Source organism: Mercenaria mercenaria, chromosome 2, assembly GCF_021730395.1.
Source record: "Mercenaria mercenaria strain notata chromosome 2, MADL_Memer_1, whole genome shotgun sequence".
Lineage (NCBI taxonomy): Eukaryota > Metazoa > Mollusca > Bivalvia > Venerida > Veneridae > Mercenaria > Mercenaria mercenaria.
Window position 1 is genome coordinate 90624683 of NC_069362.1, and position 20058 is coordinate 90644740.

A 20058-nucleotide genomic window follows, 5' to 3' on the forward strand; every position below is an offset into this window, starting at 1 on the left:
ATTATTCCAGGCCATATACTTTTTGAGCTATGAGCATCACAAACAAAACATTCCCTCTTGGCTATTTTAAGGGCCATAACTCTGTAATAAGCGCTAAGATTCTCAAGAAGAATGCCAAGTGTGCCAATTCACATCATAATCAAGACTCTTGCAGGGTTTCATGAATTTACATCAAATACTTTTTGAGCTAGGCACGTCTTTAAGTGAAAATTTGCTTTTTGTTTACTATTTCAGGGGTCATAACTTTAAAAATATGGGGTGGAGCCAGACGAAAAAAATGATGCGCAAATCTATATCATGACAAAGACTCTTGCAAGTTTACATCAATTCATATCAAATTCTTTTTGAGCTAGGTGCTTCACAAGGTGAAAATGTGCATTTTGAACTATTTCAGGGGCCATAACTCTGAAAATAGTTGGCAGTGCCAAACGAAAAATAGAAGGAAGGTGGGCAAGTTCATATCATGATAATTACTCATGCAATGTTTAATCAATTTATGAAATACTTTTTGAGCTAGGCGCATAACAAAGTGAAAATGTGCATTTTGACTATTTCAGGGATCATAACTGTGGAAAATAAGGGTAGAGCCAGTAGAAAAATAAGAGGTGCGCAAGTTCATATCAAGATTAAGACTCATGAAAGGTTTAATCAATCTGTATCAAATACTTGTTGAGCTAGGCGCGTGACAAAGTGAAAATGTGTGTTTTTGTCTATGTCAGCGGCCACAACTCTGGAAATGAGGAGCGGAACCGGACAAAAAATAGGAGTTACGCAAGTTTGTATCATGATAAAGACTCATGCAAAGTTTCATCAATTTATATCAAATACCTTTTGGAGCTAGGGGCGTCACGAACTTCGGACGGACGGACACACAGACAAGACCAAATCTATATGCCCCCACCATTCATGGGGGCACAATTAAGATAGTGGTAGACAATCTGAGGCCATTTCTTGAACTGCACAATTTCTATTCCTATAATAGTGTTACTTCGTATGTTTATTTACCCCATCCACTTTTTCAAAGTTTGAGAATGTACCATTCTTCCAATATTACAAAGTGTACTGATATACTGTCATTTTAATGTGTATTTAGTTAACAATATCTGCTGAAAATAACACCCGATTATCTCAACTAATAAAAATTGCTTTAGCTTTTTGGTGAAGTTTGTCCATTGAAAATCAGAAAATATTTTACGCTCAAAAATCCATAAAAAGTGAGTACTACAAGTGGTACAAACTTATTGACGTATGATTCTTGCAAGATACCAAAAACCCTGTGCAGCAGGCTTTGAATCGTTGCAACGCTTTTGAAATAATTCAGAAATTTTAATTCTTTTTGCACATTTATAAATATCCTGCTCTTATTTTCACCCACTTTATCGATTTTCAGTGTCATCATAAATTCTATGCTGAACTTGATGTAATGCAGCTTTAATTTCAACGAGAGACCAAACGACCATATAGGAAATACGACGAACATACAACTTTAAATAACTTAAAAATATATGACGTGTTTTTCTTCCTCGTATAACTTTAAAACAAACGAAAAACGAAATCTTGTGTGTTTCCATGATGGTAATTAAACACTATTTGCATGATAAAATTAAGAAATTCAAGTATTTAGTTACATATCGACAGTGACATACATAAGGCCAACACGATGTGTTTAATGTCTAAATATATTATCAAATTAATGAATTAGTGTGCACAATACTTGAGTTTGGACCGCAGTTTGTTTCTACAGTGTAAGATAATTATTATTCTGTGTTATTAAAAACAAACTGAAAAGAGATTCACTGAATACGTTTGCAGATGAAGTTGTGAAAACACATTAATTCAGGGAGGGCCTAAATGCTCCACATGTCGTCTTGTAGCTGTATTATACCAGTTTTTTCAGCATGATGTTGATAGTTTAAATTTAAAATCAGGTAGTAGCATTGTTATTTTACACGTGAAACCTTGAGAGATGGTTACAAGAGTATTTTGAAGTTACCAAAATATCTCAAAAAGAATGTGTTGTCGAGGTGATTTTATTACGGGTACAACGACAACAACTGGTTTCATTATTCATTCTTTTTTCAAAACAACTGTATTAATGACACCGGTTATAGTTGTTACCAGAGTTAAATTTTTAAAAAGATGTATTTTGCAATAGATCAATATATTTTCAAATTTATTTTTTTTGTTGTTGTTTGAGTATTTTCCTGTCAATAACTTATTAGACCTTTCAAATGTCATAGTCTCATTTATATTGGTCAGCGAGTGACCACAACTAATTTTGCGGTCAATAGGTCAAAACTCAAGATCACAGTGGCTTCAAAAATACAGAATAAATTCTAATCAATACATTGAGAACATATTAATGTAAAATCTTCAAACTTCTAAGGGTAAATGGACTAGAGAGTAACCCCTGTTGTATCTGAGGGCCATCAGGTTAAATGTTCAAGCCACTGGGACGCCTGAACTTTGAAAAAGGGTTTCGCTGAAGGTTTTAATTAACTTTACTTGTAATCGTAATTACCTTTTCCTGTTATTTCGAGAATATAATCTTACGAGGCTCATAGATTCAATAAACATTTTCATGTGACACGATTCCGCTTTCGTACACTATCCTTAAAGGTATCTTCAATAAAAAGAAACTCTACTGTTATCGGTTATTCATCTAGAATAATTTATAACTTCTGTTTAGTTCTTGGAAAATGCAGACGGCATTTTTGTAATATTCTATGACAAAATTGGCGATTACTTATTTCTTTGCTAAGCAACCCGTGAACTTAATTAATATCTGAATTTCTAAGTAGTTTATTTCTAGCATAACAATAATGCTTTCTCTGTTTAGTCTCTAGCGTTTACTGCTACCAGCATAGCTATTTAGGATGCAGTGATCGAATGATCATGGTTGCGGTTCATGCTTGTATCAATGTTTTCTCTGTAATATGCACTTTAGAATGTGTTACCACTCCGTAGGATCGGTGCTGGAACGTTCTAGCAGATCACTATCGCTGACCGATTCTGTGTCAGTTGAATCAGTTTACAGTTGGATCACTTATATAATGAACTAAATGACATGTTTCAGAAAGGGCCGTTTAATCGCCGAACAAATATTGAACCTGTCAGAGTCGGAAATGCAAGAGCTTTCAATTGATTTGCAAGTCTAGGATTCCGTCTTACAAAGCTCACTGTATGCCAGGTAATAGTTGCGTTTCAAAGAAACGCATTTCATCGAACTTTTGCATCAGCGCTTCAAGGTATTGACGTGTATTGACAATTGGTAGTTACATATCAGTTATAAACAATTAATTCATTTCTTCAGGTATGTCAAAGTCAATCAATTGTTGCCTGTGCAAAATGAGGTGTACACCTAATAGTAGGGGACGAATTCTTGAGGAAAAATTGAAAGAATACACCAGTAAATGTCTGCCTCGACCCATCGGAGACGAGGAGTAAATTTGTGGTGACTGTTTTAGTGTTTATACTAAAATGAAGACACAACAACAATTGCAAAGTACAGGCAATGTACATGTGAAAAACGTACTTAAAAGTCCGAAATGCGTTTACTTGAAGATACCGATGTGAACCCGTTCACAGGACTTGTATAGTTTTCAAGAAACTACTTCAAAAAATAAAATTGTTAAAATTCTGTCTTCAGCTAATGCCAAAGCTTTTGTGGAAAAATTCATTTTCATAGACTTTAAGAACAGATGTTGTGCATCACATATTGAGAACGGCCATTTCACAAATGAATCATTAAATGCTCTAAAAGAAAACAAATTGCCTGATCATCTTTCAATGCCTGGTATTCTAGATCTTCTACAAAATGTACGGGCATTTATGTTACTGTCAATGTTTCTTAACTTTGATTGCACATATAACATGTCAGATGACAACTTCATCACACTGACGGGAATTCCAAAACGTTAACTTGAGGATTTAGTAACAAAAACTGCTGAAAAACGTAGTGATACAGAAGTGCGTACATCAAGAGATTGTATTGGTATCCTTTTGGTTAAGTTGAGGACAGGCTTGTCAAGCAAGATGTTGTCTGTTCTTTGTGGAATTACACCTGCTCAAGTACAAAGGTCCGTAACATCTGCAAGGTTACATCTAATTGAGTCCTCCCATATAACACTGGTTTTGAGCACATCACACATGCACAATTTTGTGAAAGTAATACCACACTAATTGCAAAGGAACTGTTCACAACTGTGAAAATGACCAAGCAGCACTTGTAGTGGATGGAACGTACATTTATCTAACAAAAGCTCCAATTACGAGTTTTAAGGTCGGACATACTCGATACATAAACACTGGCCCTTGATAAAGACAGTGTTAATCGTGAGCACCGATGGATATATCCTAGCAATTTTAGGTCCATACTTCTCGGATGGTAAAAACAATGATGCAAATATTACCAAACATATGATCACTACTAACGAAGGAAAGATTGATGATTGGGTCAAAGAAAATGAGACATGCGTTGCTGATAGAGAATTTAGGGACAGTTTTAAAGTTTTAGAGAGAGGCATGCAAGTGTGCAACCCAAGGTGTTTTAAAGAAGGGACAAAAACATCACAGTTGCCAAGAAGCACATAGAAGTGACTTAAAACTAAAATTTGATGGGTAGTTGAGAGTGCAAATGGCAGAATTAAGCAATTCAAATTTCTAGATAAAGTGATTAACAACAACACAATTCCATTCATTACAATTTAACTGCAAAATACTGATGCTTTCATTAACATAGACGACCTTTAAGTCCGGAACAACCAGAATCTGTAGATATTGCACGCAAAAATTCCTCGGTACGGAAGTAATGTCCTGTTTGAATGGCTTCGAGACACGGGGATGCTTACCAAAAGGGTTATATATTTTCTAGTAGATTCATAGGATAATGCCTGGATTACTTATGGCCTACTCAGATTGTATATCAATTAAAGTAAGCGCCTTATTATACAAGGGAACACATGGAATTACTGCAAAACCAAGTGTTAAGACCCTATTAGTCGCCTCTTACAATCATGCAAGGGTAAGTCAGGGGATCCAATTCTTTTCCTACACAGATCGTCCCGGAACCACATGGGGCTCAAAAAAGAGAAAGAACTACTTAAGTTCAAAATACAGTCCAGGCATTCAAACAGTATAAAATATTCTTTGTGGATAGTTTTACGACCTTATTCAAGGAAGATACTGCATATGTAAGGTTGGTGCAAGAGTAGTGCGAGTGTCCTTTGGTATCTCGTTCATTTTCGATATAGTAGTTTGGAAATTCCTTGTATGAATTGTTCACTCCTCGATGCTATTATTTTACCCGAGGATGAGTCTGAATCGGATATCTCATTTATTTTGTTGGGTTTAACGTCGCAACGACACAATTACAGGTTTTCAGCTTTGATGGTGGAGGAAGACCCCAAGTGCCCATCTGTGCATTATTTCATCACGGGCGGGCACCAGGGTAGAACCATCGACCTTCCGTAAGCCTGCTGGATGGCTTCCTCACATGAAGAAGTCAACGCACCGAGTGAGGCTTGAACCCACATCGATGAGGGGCAAGTGATTTGAAGTCAGCGATGTTAACCACTCGGCCACGGAGGCCCTCGTGTGTGTCTGACTCTTCAGTATTGATTACAGGTAAAGGCTTGCTTAGCCGAAATAGTTAGCTTGCTTCAACTCATTTCTTTCACTTCTGTATGTTCGAGCAAAGCTCATGCCTTTAGGCAAGAGACCGTTCAGCTGGCTTGCCAAAGGTCAGTTGGTTCTACCAATGTGTCTGCTTGGGTCTTAAGTTATGTACACAGGATCACGCACTAGGCTCTTCCCCTGTCATTAATGCTGGACAGTCGCAATATTGCATAACATCTGTGAATGCCACATTTTTGTGTGACTGCAAAACAGATTGGGCTAATGATGAAATGTTACACCGAGAACAATGCAAACAGTGAAAATTGCAGACTCGGTTTGATTGAGTCTGTTCATGAGCAGTAGTAGAAAATGCAACACTGCCCACGCCCCCTAGCACCGGCTTAAGCAGTATTCAATTTTCAAATCTAAATGAGTTGAAATCAATGATCCCGAAGGACCAGAAAATATATCAATACTGAGACGAAGTCGGGGCGACGTTTTACGGCCGCCACACAGCACTTAACACCCGCTGTTGCGAAGTAAATATGATCTGGAAAGTAGATCCCTCGGAAGCACCGAGAACAATGCAAACGGTAAAAATTGCAGACTCGGTTTGATTGAGTCTGTTCATGAGCAGTAGTGGAAAATGCAACACTGCCCACGCCCTCTAGCACCGGCTTAAGCAGTATTGAATCTTCAAATCTAAATGAGTCGAAATCAATGATCCCGAAGGACCAGAAAATATAACAATACTGAGATGAAGTCGGCGCGACGTTTTACGGCCGCCACACAGCACTTAACACCCGCTGTTGCGAAGTAAATATAATCTGAAAAGTAGATCCCTCGGAAGCACCGCGAGCAAGGCAAACAGTGAAAATTGCAGACTCGGTTTGATTGAGTCTGTTCATGAGCAGTAGTGAAAAATGCAACACTGTCCACGCCCCCAAGACTGAAATACTGTTGAAAAACGGCGTAAAACCCAAAACAAACAAACAAAAACACCTGATTGCATGCATTGACATGGTGCCGTTTGACGTGTCTGACTGAAGCCCGATAGGGGAACCGAATTCGGAGCTCTATGTATAGATCTAACAGCAGCCTGAACCATTCTGATTATTCTTTCCTACACGGACATTGCTGATAAATGTTATACTAGTTGTGAACATGGAGATTCTCGGGTTTATGTGGTGTTAAAACACGCTTTTATATGCGCGTTCGTTCAACGGCAACGTATAGACGTACAACGGCCTTATAACGGATAATTCAAAAGGAAATTATGTCAACGCTAAAAACAAGTGTCTGATACTCCCGCACATTTCATAATCATCTAATGACGTTGATGATCAGTTTATTTTACGTTTTGCGCTAGAGTAGCTTTAACACTAGTAACAAAATTCGTGACATATTTATCGCTTTCATTTCATTTCGTCTGATATTACTCGTGACATAATTATCGCTTTCATTTCATTTCAGTCAGATACTACGTTAAACTCAGCAACGTCTGGAAACAGGCGTTATCATTAGTAATTAACATCCGATATAGAAAAAGTGGACATAATGCGGGCTCGGTTGATTGAGCCGGTTCATGGACGGTAGTGGAAATGGATGCTGCCGTCCACGCCCTCTAGCCCCGGGTTGAGCAAAACTATACATTTACAAACAATTTACAGACACCCGCATTTGTGTTCATACGGCGGTGCACATGTAACTAGTAAAGCGACGTATAGTCCCTAGTTAAAATAATAGGTTTGCCCTAAAGGAGAAAACAATGGGCAAAACTAAACAAACTGGAATTTAGAAAGGGGATCTGAGGTTATGGGGACTGCATATTACAGGCACCTATATCCAAGGGGTAATTATACAATACCCAAAGCTATGAAAGCGGGAACCACCCAGGGCGAAATGTTCAAGCTGAGAAACTAAACAGTACCAATAACACGACATAAAAGTCGTGCTGAATGATCTGAGAAGATACATGTGAAAATACAGTCCTGATTGAAAAACGAAAGAAATATTTTAATTTGCTGTAGGTAGATCTAGATTTATCACAGTATGTATAAAACGAAAGAAATATTTTAATTTGCTGTAATAGATTTATCTCGTTAACAGAAACGTTATTTGACGTGTTCTGCATAAAGCCTACAGAAAAACAGCTAGATATATCAAATATATATTATACATGAATTTACAGCACTTAGCGCAGTGTGCAGTCGTACTCGATTTGTTCCCCAAACTTAATATTCCGGCTGTTCATGAAGGCACAAGCACATGAGAAAAGATATCAATAGATCTCTCACCAGATCTGTTTTGTTTTCAAATGTTATTTTGATCTTTGTAAATATACAAATAATATTGCGCTAGTTAAGATCTACACTTAAAATTAACCTGAGACTACCGGTACATGACGTTGAATAAAATGCACCAATAGTGACGTAATAAAGCTTTGACGTCACTAATGGCGGAACAAAATCGATAATATAGGTTAGGTGGTGACTTTCCTCAGGTATAAAGTGTGCATGACATTACATATCGCGTATTACACAAAAACAAGCACAAGGATAAATTTGCTATTCAGATATAACACGGTGTGTATGCATATGGGATCCATCTCTGTGGTAAATCTCTGTTCGCGTACATGACCTTCTTTGTGGTAACAATGAACGCCAAGTTACAGGGAGCTAGGAAAATCGAAATTTTCCTCCTGAGCACAGGTTTATGCATAAAAACACATGAACCACGGGAAGACGTAGCTATATACCATTGCTTTTTTATCGTTACAATAGTTCACACAAGTCCAAACGAAGATGGAATGTGGACGGAGGGTACTGACTCGGATGAACATCACTTAAATACAACTTTCCTTGAATATAGCAAGTAGGCCTATCTAATACCTAAGATATTGTAACATCTGTCTCTCTGTGTCCTATCTCTCTCTCTATATATGGTATATATGTATATCCCAACGGATAAATGGTAGCGGTAGCGTGTACAGGGATAGGGACGAGGTGTCTCTAAGACAGAAATATCAACCTGGGAAAATCCGATTTATTCCTAACTACAGGCAAACTCAAGTCAATGTAACGTTTCAATCACTTTTACTATATGTATTACGAGAGAATGAAAACAAAATAAGAATAATAAATACAAATAAAAAATACATATTCTGGCTAGCCTGGAGGGTGAAACGGCCATCCACCGGAAAGGAAAATGTACCGTAAAACTGGTTTTAAAGATTGAAAAGTAATTTAAAAAAATATTTTTTCTTCAACTAGATCTATAAATGACTATGATTAATTACCAAAAGTCAAAGACTGTGAAAAAATCTTGATTAGTAAAAACTAAAACGGAATGGTGCAGACTGAAGCTAGTCGCGGAGTGAGGTGAGGAGACGCCTATTTCTCTGTATTTATAGGAGCGTTTCCGCACAAAACCTTACGATTCTAATTTCCGTGAGGAAAACTGATGAATTCGTGAGGAAAACAACGCAGTATTATTACGAAAACAACATTACGCGACGAATTCACCCTTAAAACAATCCAGATAACAGGACATGAAACAAACAATAATTTCGTACTAAAATCAATCGATTTGTTTACATGCAAATTAGGTCAAGTGATGAAAGACAAGTGCGCATGCGCAAATTGTAACAATAATGGCGGACAGTAAAACATGCTGCAGAAACGAAGTGCATATTCTCGGTCATGACGTGTTACATAGATTTATCTAAACTAAATCACCGTGGCAGATAGTTAACCAAGATAAATTTTTATGTGCAGACACCAGTAATAATGCATGACATGGTACAATATGTGTGAATTTCGCCCATAACTCTGGTGACCTTAATATCGAACCTAGAAAGTATATATACATGTATACATGACAACAAGTAGGGAGAGTTAAATTGAGTGAGGAATATAATCTGAAAAGTAGATTCCCTCGGAGGCACAGAGAACAAGGCAAACAGCGAAAATTGCAGACTCGGTTTGATTGATAAAATCTGTAAAAAGATCCTTTGGAAGCAAAGAATGCAACCAAGAAGAATAATAGCAGACTCGGTTTGATTAAGTCTGTTCGTGAGAGGTAATGGAAAATGCAACACTGCCCACGCCCTCTAGCACCGGCTTAAGCAGTATTCAATTTTCAAATCTAAATGAATTGTAATCAATGTTCCCGAAGGAACAGAAAATGTAACAACACTGAGATGAAGTCGGGGCGACATTTTACTGCCGCCACACAGCACTTAACAACCGCTTTTGTGAAGTATATATAATCTGAAAAGTAGATCCCTCGGAAGCACCGAGAACAAGGCAAACAGCGAAAATCGCAGACTCGGTTTGATTGAGTCTGTTCATGAGCAGCAATGGAAAATGCAAAACTGCCCACGCCCCCTGGCCATCGAGCTGGCTTACGGAATAAAATCTGAAAAGTGGATCCCTCGGAAGCCCCGAAAACAAGGCAAACAGTGAAAATTGCAGACTCGGTTTGATTCAGTCTGTTCATGAGCAGGAATGGAAAATGCAACACTGCCCACGCCCCCTAGCACCGGCTTAAGCAGTATTCAAGGTCGGTGGTTCTACTCAGGTGCCCCGCTCGTGATGAAATAATGCACGGAGGGGCACCTGGGGGTCTTCCTCCACCATTAAAGCTGGAAAGTCGCCATATGACCTATCATGTGTCGGTGCGACGTTAAATCCAAAAAAAAAATTCAACCATCCAAGCTGGAAAGTCGCCTTGGGAACTATAATTGTGTCGGTGCGATGTTAAAACAAAACAAACAAACAAAATCAATAAATTTTACACAAAACATCAATGATATATTCAACAAGAGGCAGGTGTAAACTGTATTTCTCATGTATTCTGAGTGTAACAAGAGCTCGTAGAACATGAAATGCCCCCCTTGATGCATTCATTAAATGCACAAGGAACAGAAATTATTTGGTCACTGTACACAAACATTCTATTGTTCTGGGTCAATGTGACACTGACCTTTGACCTATTGACATCAAAATTAATAGGGGTCATCTGCTGGTCATGATTAACCTCCCTATCAACTTTCACGATCCTAGGCCCAAGCATTATGAAGTTATTGTCTGGAAATGGTTTAACTGTTCTGGGTCACTGTGACCTTGACCTCTGGTCTCAAAATCAATAGGGGTCATCTGCTGGTCATGACCAACCTCCCTATCAATTTTCATGATCCTAGGCCCAAGTGCTCTCGAGTTATCGTCTGGAAACCGTTTAAATATTCTGGGTCACTGTGACTTTGACCTACTGACCTCAAAATCAATAGGGGTCATCTGCTGATCATGATCAACTTCCCTATCAACTTTCACGATCCTAGGCCAAAGCATTCTCAAGTTATCGTCAAGAAACGGTTTAACTGTTCCGGGTCACTGTGACCTTGACCTCTGAACTACTGATCTAAAAATCTATAGGTGTGATCTGCTGGTCATGAAATCTCCCTATCACCTTTCGTGATCCTAGGCCCAAGCGTTCCTGAGCTACCATCCGGAAATCATTTAACTGTTCCGGGTCACTGTGATCTTGATCTTTTACCTACTGACCTCAAAATCAATAGCGGTCATCTGCTGCTCATTACTAATGTCCCTATCAACTTTCATGAGTTATCAGCCGGAAACCGTTTAACTGTTCCGGGTCACTGAGCTCTTGACCTTTTGGTAAAATTATAAAACGTTTTATTAAATGGGGTTACGACCCAACTGTTTTGAGACATACCGTATGTTTAGTGTTCAACCCGTTTACAGTTGGACACTACGCTTCTCTCTTTGATTGTGTCTGACGGAAGAGGGGGAGGACTCTATGATAAGCAGTTTTTAAATCCTACCAGGACTGAACTGTTTTGATATCTGTCTTCTGGCCTGTTTCGTCGGGCCCATAAGGGTGTTTCTCTTGTTGCTCTGTCTTCTGAAAAGGCATTGAGTACATACGTTTTTGGTTCTAAAGGTTTGCTTTTTATATTTTTATACACGAGCATTTTTGTGTTTTACATGCCATGCCTTTTTGTTTCCATTACGTGTGTTAGAGATTCACCTGGAGGGGATTACTTTTATTTACACTGTCCCGTGTCTTTGGAACATGGTGGGGGTAAGAGTGAGGTTGGGTGCGCACCATAAACCGGTTTAAGCTCCCCAGTGGTGTTTTTGCCACAGACCGTTCCAAGGCGGTGCCCCACTGTGTTCCTTTGTTTGTTCGTTTTGTGCTCTTGTGTAGGCTTTGTGTGTGTATGTGTGTGTGTTCCTTTGTTTGTTCGTTTTGTCCTCGTGTGTTGGCTTTGTGTGTATGTGTGTGTGTGTGTGTGTTTGTGGTGTGCACGTCTGCGTGCTGTATGTTTTGTTTTGGGGAGGCTGCGATTTTGGTACGTGGCATTCCCTGTTTGATATTTGTCTTCGTTTTTTACCTCCCTATCAATTTACATGACCCTAGGCCCAAGCGTTCTTGAGTTATCACCCGGAAACCGTTTACCTGTTCCGGGTCACTGTGACCATGACCTTTGATCTACTGATCTCAAAATCAATAGGGGTCATCTGCTGGTTATGACCAACCTCCCTATCAACTTTCATGATCCTAGGCCCAAGCATTCTTGAGTTATTACCCGGAAACGGATTGGTCTACATACCGACCGACCGACATCTGCAAAACAATATACCCCTCCTTCGAAGACGGGCATAATAAGTAAATACCACATAGGATATTGTTAGAAATTACTTATTAAGACAAATAAATAGAAAAAATAAATTAATAAATACTGCAACACAATGCTACATGAATTATTAATAAGAAAAAACATGCATGGTAATGCCAAGTATTACAATACCCTCCCCGTTCTTTCAGTTTCGTCCCCGAAATTTGGAGTTTTGGGAATTTTGAAAGATAAAAAAATAACTTTTTAAGTAACTGTTTACACCTACAAGCATAAATTAAATTAATAACATGAAAATATATCACTATGACTAAATTAAATAGATTACACAGATACCAATGTCTTTTGTCGAAATATCCTTCGAATAAGAACAATTTTTAATGACACTATTTTACTATTAATTTAAAATATAAAGATACACTTATTTAAAAAAAAAAAATTCACTGATTCATAAGCTTTGATGATGATAAAGCTGGTCATGTAAAATGTTGATGGTCGTGGTCATGGAAAATGATGATGATGTCTTCAAGGTATAAAGTTCTGTAAACAGTGTGGGCAGATAATTTATTCAGTGTTGGTTTCAGTTGATTTAGCTATTTTGCGGGGTGAAGAGAGAGCCAAAGTAGTAGTTAAGAGTGTAAAGGCGTCCGCCTGGCAAGGTAGCTGTCTCTTTACGAATAATGGTCCAGCCTTGGTGATCGAAAGATACATCAGGACTTTGTTCTTGCTTCTTTATTCTGGAGATTAGCCATACGGGCAAGACTGTCATTCAGAAACGCTGAAGGAGTTTCACGAAAAAGAAGTCGTGGATCTATAGGCTTACGTTCAGGCTTTTCAAGACGTCTAGGCTGAAACTTTCGAGTAATGTATGGTTTTGCAGAGTCACTGGTTGATGATGATGGTGATGATGACTTAGTAGGTACAGTGATGACGGGATCTAGTATGGTTTCTCCAAGTACAGAAATGACGGTGCTTTAATGTATGCTGGACTGTGAAATGGAATCGGTTCTGGACTCTTAAAGAGTTCTTGTAGCTCCTTTGGTAGGACAGGTGATTCTGGTAAAGAAGGTGTATCAAGACGACATGCAGGTGAAAAAAGGATCTTTGTGGTGTTTAGAGCTGATGATGAAGATACATGAAATGTAGAAGTTGTAGGTGGATCTGGAATAACAAGAGGAACAGAAGTCAGTGTCGCTGAGGCAGAAGATGAAAGTAATAGCTTATTAATGACCGGCACAGTATTTTCCTTGGTATTGCGTGAAGCTGAAGGTTGTAGTTTAACTTACTTGGATGCCAGAGGTATAGATGAAGTTGCCGGCCTCTTCTTAGGACACGCCTTGAAGACTGGGCTAATGGGGTTAGGCGCATAAAGGTTGGCCAATACCGGTTTAGATTTAAATACAGACTTGAAAGCAGACCTTCATCCTGTAGGTTCTGGCGTTGGACATGGCATCACTTCAAAGACAGGGCGGAAGTAACGTTCTACAGGCATAAAATTGTTGGTGGATCTGGATCCAGTTTCAGTACCATGAGACTTGAGGTGGCGCCTCTGATTGTCAGTTCTCTTTTGGGGAAAAGTGGCCCACATTGAGTACAAAACACTTTTAAACCATGGCGGTCCTCAACATGGCGATTCAGCTGAACCTCATTGTCACAGGTTAGATCACATGAAGAACATTGGAAAGTTGTCATCTGTAAAAATAGACAAGTACAAAATCATTTAATAGTTAACAAGGACACCTACTTAAAACTTACAATATTGGTATTACTGTATACATGGCATCCGTCTGGAACTCAATTCAAGGTATGGCTCAAAATCATGGTCTGGTACTGCTTGGTAAGGCACATATGGGTATGGCATTCTTGATAAGGCTAAAAAAATATATATAGATGCATATACATAAAAGCCGTTGTCTCTGGCAACGTGACAGTCAGGTGCAGTCCTATATCCACTGGTAACGTGGAGTATATAAAAATACTTTCACCGGAAACGTGAAAATTTAGGACAACTTAATAATTAATTATCGTTGGAAATGTGATACTTTATATATGGCACAACATTTAAACATTAGTAACATAATACAAATACAATTTGATAATGAATATATTTAGCTTAGTTTCACTGGAAACGTGATACTTGGTTCTGGTTCGAAAGATATAGGCCTTAAATTTATTGAATATGTATTTTGTACCACTGGAAGTGTGATAAACACAATAAATAGCAATGTCATAGTATTATATAATACTTGATTAATAAAATCACTGGTTTGGCAGAACTCTATTTTTACTATAGTGACAATTCACTGTTCAGTATATCTCTCTTCTGATAAGGTTTCAGTCTTATGATGAACATTATTCATCTTTTTGGCATTTTTCACCTGGACCACTAAATTTGATATAACTCTAACTACTGTAAATGGAACCTCCCACCTAGGCGACAATTTTGGGGAACGGCCTTCGACTCGGTTCATTATTTTCACCCAAACTTTATCACCAGGCTTATACGGATTGGTATGTACCCGTTTGTCGTATGCACATTTCTGGCGTTTCGCAGCCTTGAGCATTTTATACGAAAATCAACAATGTTAAAAATATTTCGTTTCCAAGACGTTAATGCATTGGGATCAGCATTCTCACGACGACTCCATTTAACACAAAAAGTTTCGATGGATTCCGCAATCTGACCACGACAAGCATCAAAATCATTAGTTGAAGAAATTCTATATTTAGGTCCTTTAAAGATTAAATTACGAATACGTTTGTCTTTAATAATATTAAAATTACCAGTGATGACATGACCGGCATCTGAATAGCAAAATTTTGAGTTTTTACATTCGCAGTAAGAAGGGGTATTTGTTTGAACATCTAAGTGGGAAACAATTGTATTGTAATTGAATATAACATTTCTTACAGGTGTTGTATATTTATAATAGATAATAGGAACTTCGGAGTTTCTGAAATATTTAGGTACAGAATCAATGACACGTTTATCACGAAATATACTGGGTACATCGATGAAGTCAATACCTTTATTCATGAAATAAATTTTAAGAAAATGTCTCACATGATCAGATTGGGTGTCAATATGTGGACGGAGAACGTGTTGTGTGTAACTTTGAGTAAGATATGATACAGTGTAAAACGGATCTGTTTGAATAACATACTGGTCCGCTTCCTCGGATCTGTTTGAATAACATACTGGTCCGCTTCCTCGTCTAGCTTTTAAGAGACTGAACAGATAAAGATGTGAGACGAGAAAGCATTGAATGTCTACCAGAGTTTGAAAGAATTAAATCGAGATCTGCAACAGATATATTGACTTTAGATTTGAGCTTAACATTACCATTTCGTCTAATTCCATGAGACCTAGATTTACGTTTCCTAATATTTAAAATAGAAAAGATATCGATATCAGGGTTTTTAGAGACATTACCGTCCTGATAAATATTATCATTTAAGCCCAACGGAAACGATGACTGTAAATTTTTAATCCATTTGAATTCTGCTACATGTCTGGCTTTAATTTTAAAACTAGATGTGGAAGTAATATCATATACGATTTGCTCTACTGGCTGCATTGTTACCTGATTAAATGTATGGCCAGATTTAAGAAAGTGGTGGTATAAAAATGTAGTAAACTTGTTCCGACTACGCATTTTGTATGAATGCTCACGGAAACGAATTTTTAAAGAACGCCCAGTTTGGCCAACATACTGAATACCACAATTGGGTGCGTTGTAAGTCAGTACATATATCATGTGGGACGTATTTCAATCAACGTCAGAATTAAGTACCACATTAAAAGTTCTGCCGTTAACGTTTCAGGTAATTGTAGACCTGTGCGATAAATGATTGCAACAACCGCACCTCTTAGAATTGCATTTGTTAATAGAACGGTACTCTCTACACCTCTGTGGAAAATTTGTATGTTTTATTTTATATTTCTTCAGTATAGTAGAAGTTAAAGGTGATAGACAAATACGTTAATTATTACGAAAAACAGCTGGAGAATTTAAACTAGTACGTGGAATATAAAATGATTGTAGAGAATGTAGCTTACGTGAGAGATTGATGGTGTATGTCTTAAAAAAGTACTGTTATCTTTAGGCAGATGAACAGAAGATGCAGAACGTAACCGAAGAGGTGAAAGAATTAATTTCGGTACTCTATTATATGTACTCATGAAATGTAATAATTGTAATACCTAATAATTGTAAAGACTTCTTTTCACCTAAGTGACCTGAACTGAGGTCATGTGATATGTACATAATACATAATACTATCCCTTAACTCAAAGGGTACTAATATTTGGTAAATATTTTCACCAAATTTGTTAATGTGTAACCTATATATTACACCATCTCTAATGGTCAAACATTTCGATATTGACCAATAGTGCTTAATTTCTCTGTCACAATGGGATATATCATCCCATACTGGTCTGACCTCTTTTGTCAACTAATGAACTAATTTCAGGTTTGGGTCCTCATTTTGTCGGTTGGCCTAGTCAATAGGATTCTTTTCGTCTGTACAGGGTTTCCTAAGGGGGTACGATTTCTTGGCTTTCCAATTTCCTCAAGGAGTACGATTTCTTGGCTTTCCTATTATACTCGGAACGGTTCTCACACTTGCTCTGTTCATTCTATCCATGTGACTATTGGGCTTTGTCGTCATCGAGCAAAATGCTCCTATTCATCTGTCTGTCCTGTCTGGGTCCTCGTTTTCTAGAATCATTTGTTCTTTTTCTGTCTTCACAGTATGAACATGTGCCACACGGGCGACGTGACAGACTGTCTGCATTTGTATGCTTAAGGATGTACGAGCGATTTTTTTCCAACGTTAAGAATTTTTTCATACCCTGTAAGCTTGAAGAACATTAGTTTCTAAGACAAACAAGAGCAGAAAAAACATAAGTCACCGAACTCATTTTAATTTTATAGGGTATTTTCTTCACCCACTGTTTACGCATTTCTGAAATTTTGTAAAATTGAAAAAATGTTGTACTTTATGAAACATATAATATCCTACTTAATCTTGTAGGGATTTCAGGTCTTACAGATTAATATGAATATATGGTGATATCAGTATTATATAAGCATAAATGTCATTAACAAATCTTTAATTTTTACATGTTGACATAATTACCCCACCCACTTAATTTTCAATGGAAAAAACGTATTTAGATCTACAAAAAAATTCTGACGTTAAGATTTTCAAAATATTTTGCAGCATTAATGACACACAAAAATGCTTCAAAATGGAAAGAAAAAAAGTTGGGGTCACCGTGCATCATTTATTAAGAAAAAACTTAAAAAGTGGTAAATTTTGATATTGTTTGTTATTTTTGTTTTAATTTATATTTTCTAGATAATATAACGTGCTATCTTGAAAACTTTTATTTTATTTATAGCTTAACATTATATGTATCAGTCAGAAAAATATGAAAACCAAACCTGATCTACTTTAAAAGATATTTGAAATTACCTACCCCTACCCCATTGTAAATCTTACGTCAATTTTAGGCAAATGCCAGCCAAAAATAAGGGTGAAAATTTATTTTTTCGCAAAAAGCATAATATATTTGGTTAAATGGTACATTTTTAGCCATATTTTAATTATTTAGCATTAATTTTTTGGCAAAACTTTTGTTAGAAAGCAATATTCGAAGAAACATTTTTTCAAAATGGCCGATATCCTGAAATAAAACGCTCGTACATCCTTAATTCCAGGTCTGTGTTCTACCTCAAAGTCATAAAGGCTTAATACATTCATCCAACGACTCATTTGACCCATTGGAGTTCTGAATTTCAAGGCCCATAAGGCGAAATGGTCTGTTCTGATAAGAAAATGTACACCATATAGGTAGTTGGTAGTTATGAAAATGTATAGAATCAATAATGGCCAGTAATTCATTACGGGTAACACAATACAGTTTTTCTGGTCTATTTAAGGTTATGCTGTAATATGAAGTTACTCTAACAACGCCATCTTGCTTCTGTTGAGTACATATCCTAAGCCATAGGAGCTACAATCAGTATCAAGTATATACTGGTCTTTGGTATTTGGGTAACCTAACACAGAAGCTTCTATAAGAGCTTGCTTTAATTTTTCAAAAGCAACATGGCATTCTTTGGACCATATAAATTTGGTATCTTTATGAGTTAGTTGATGGACTGGATGTGCAGTATTTGCCATCTTTGTCAACTATGTGTCCCAGGAAGTGTAAACGGACTTGAAACAGGTGGCATTTCTTTGGCATAATTTTCAGGTTGGCCTTTTCCAAACGGATGAAAATTTCTTCCAGCTGGGCTAAATGACTGTCAAAACTGACTGTTAACAGTAGAATATCATCAACATATATCAGTACTATTTCATACTGTAAGCCAGACATAATGTATTCCATAAGGCGCTGAAATGTGGCAATGGCATTGGTAAGACCAAAATTTAGAACTTTAAAACGATATTGGCCTTTTTGGCATACAAAACTGGTCTTTCACTGAAGAGAAGTTTCCACTTGTTCTATTTTATCCCTATCATTTTCATCCATCTGGACCTGATGGAAACCAGAGGAACAGTTAAGGGAACTGTAATATTTGGCACCTTTTAAACAGTCTAAACAGTCTTGGATTCTAGGAAGAGGGTATGAATCTTTCAAGGTCACTGCAATAATCTTCCAGTAATCTATGGCCAGTCTAAGACTACCATCTGCCTTCTTTGAGGTACAATAGGACTAGCCCAGGGACCATTTGATTTCTCTACAATATTTGCATCAAGTAATCTATCTACTTCTTTATTTACCTCTTCTTGGACAACACATGCTTACAATTTACTAAGTGTAACATCCTTTTTCAACCGGCCATGTAAGTGCATTGCACACCGAACTCTGAATTCTTCAAGTGTGTGTTTGTGTGTGTGTGTGGGGGGGGGGGGGGGGGGGGGGGGGGGGGTCATTCGCTGTCCTGATCTTACTGGAGTTTCGGAGTCGGAAATTGTGCAAGGCCTTACTGAACCACATGTCAATGCTGCTAGACGCATCAAAATCAAACGATTATGCAAATAAATCAACACAAACACTATCATTCTTACTTTCGGCATACTTTTCCTTCCTTCAGTCATAAAAGTTGGATATCTCATCACAAAAGTTACAACATGTATTCCAAATCCTCTTCAATGCTACTATTGCTTTAAGTTCGGGCACAACGAGAAAAACTGCAAAGGTGATTTCACTTGCCCAAAGTACGGCCAGGATGGCCATTCTCATGAACATGACACCTGCAGCCGTCCATTGCGTTGTATGAATTGCAGCGAGTCACATTCAGCCAACTCTCGTGATTGCAAGACATGGAAAATCGAAAAGGAGGTTCTTCATGTCAAATGCACACAGGGCATTGGATTTCCAGAAGCAAGACAAATTGCCAATGCCAAATTTACATCTCCAACACACGCACAAACTTATTCATCAATAACTAAATCTGTATCTAACAAAACAACACAGTGCATTGATGCTTTCACTCAAACATATTCAGTGACTGTTCAACAAAATCCAACCCCAACTTCGGTACCCAGTAACCCACCATCAATTGTACAGAAACACCTTCAAGTTCAAGCCTAATTACAAGCCACAACCACAATGTACTAACAATGGAAAAAGCAATTCATGTAACAATTCAACAAGTAATTCATCATCGGCAAAGGTGAATAAAACACCTAAACAAAAAATTGAACTGAATACCGGTGGAGTGGGGAAGGGATCTAATAATCCCATTAACCGCTACAAGCGG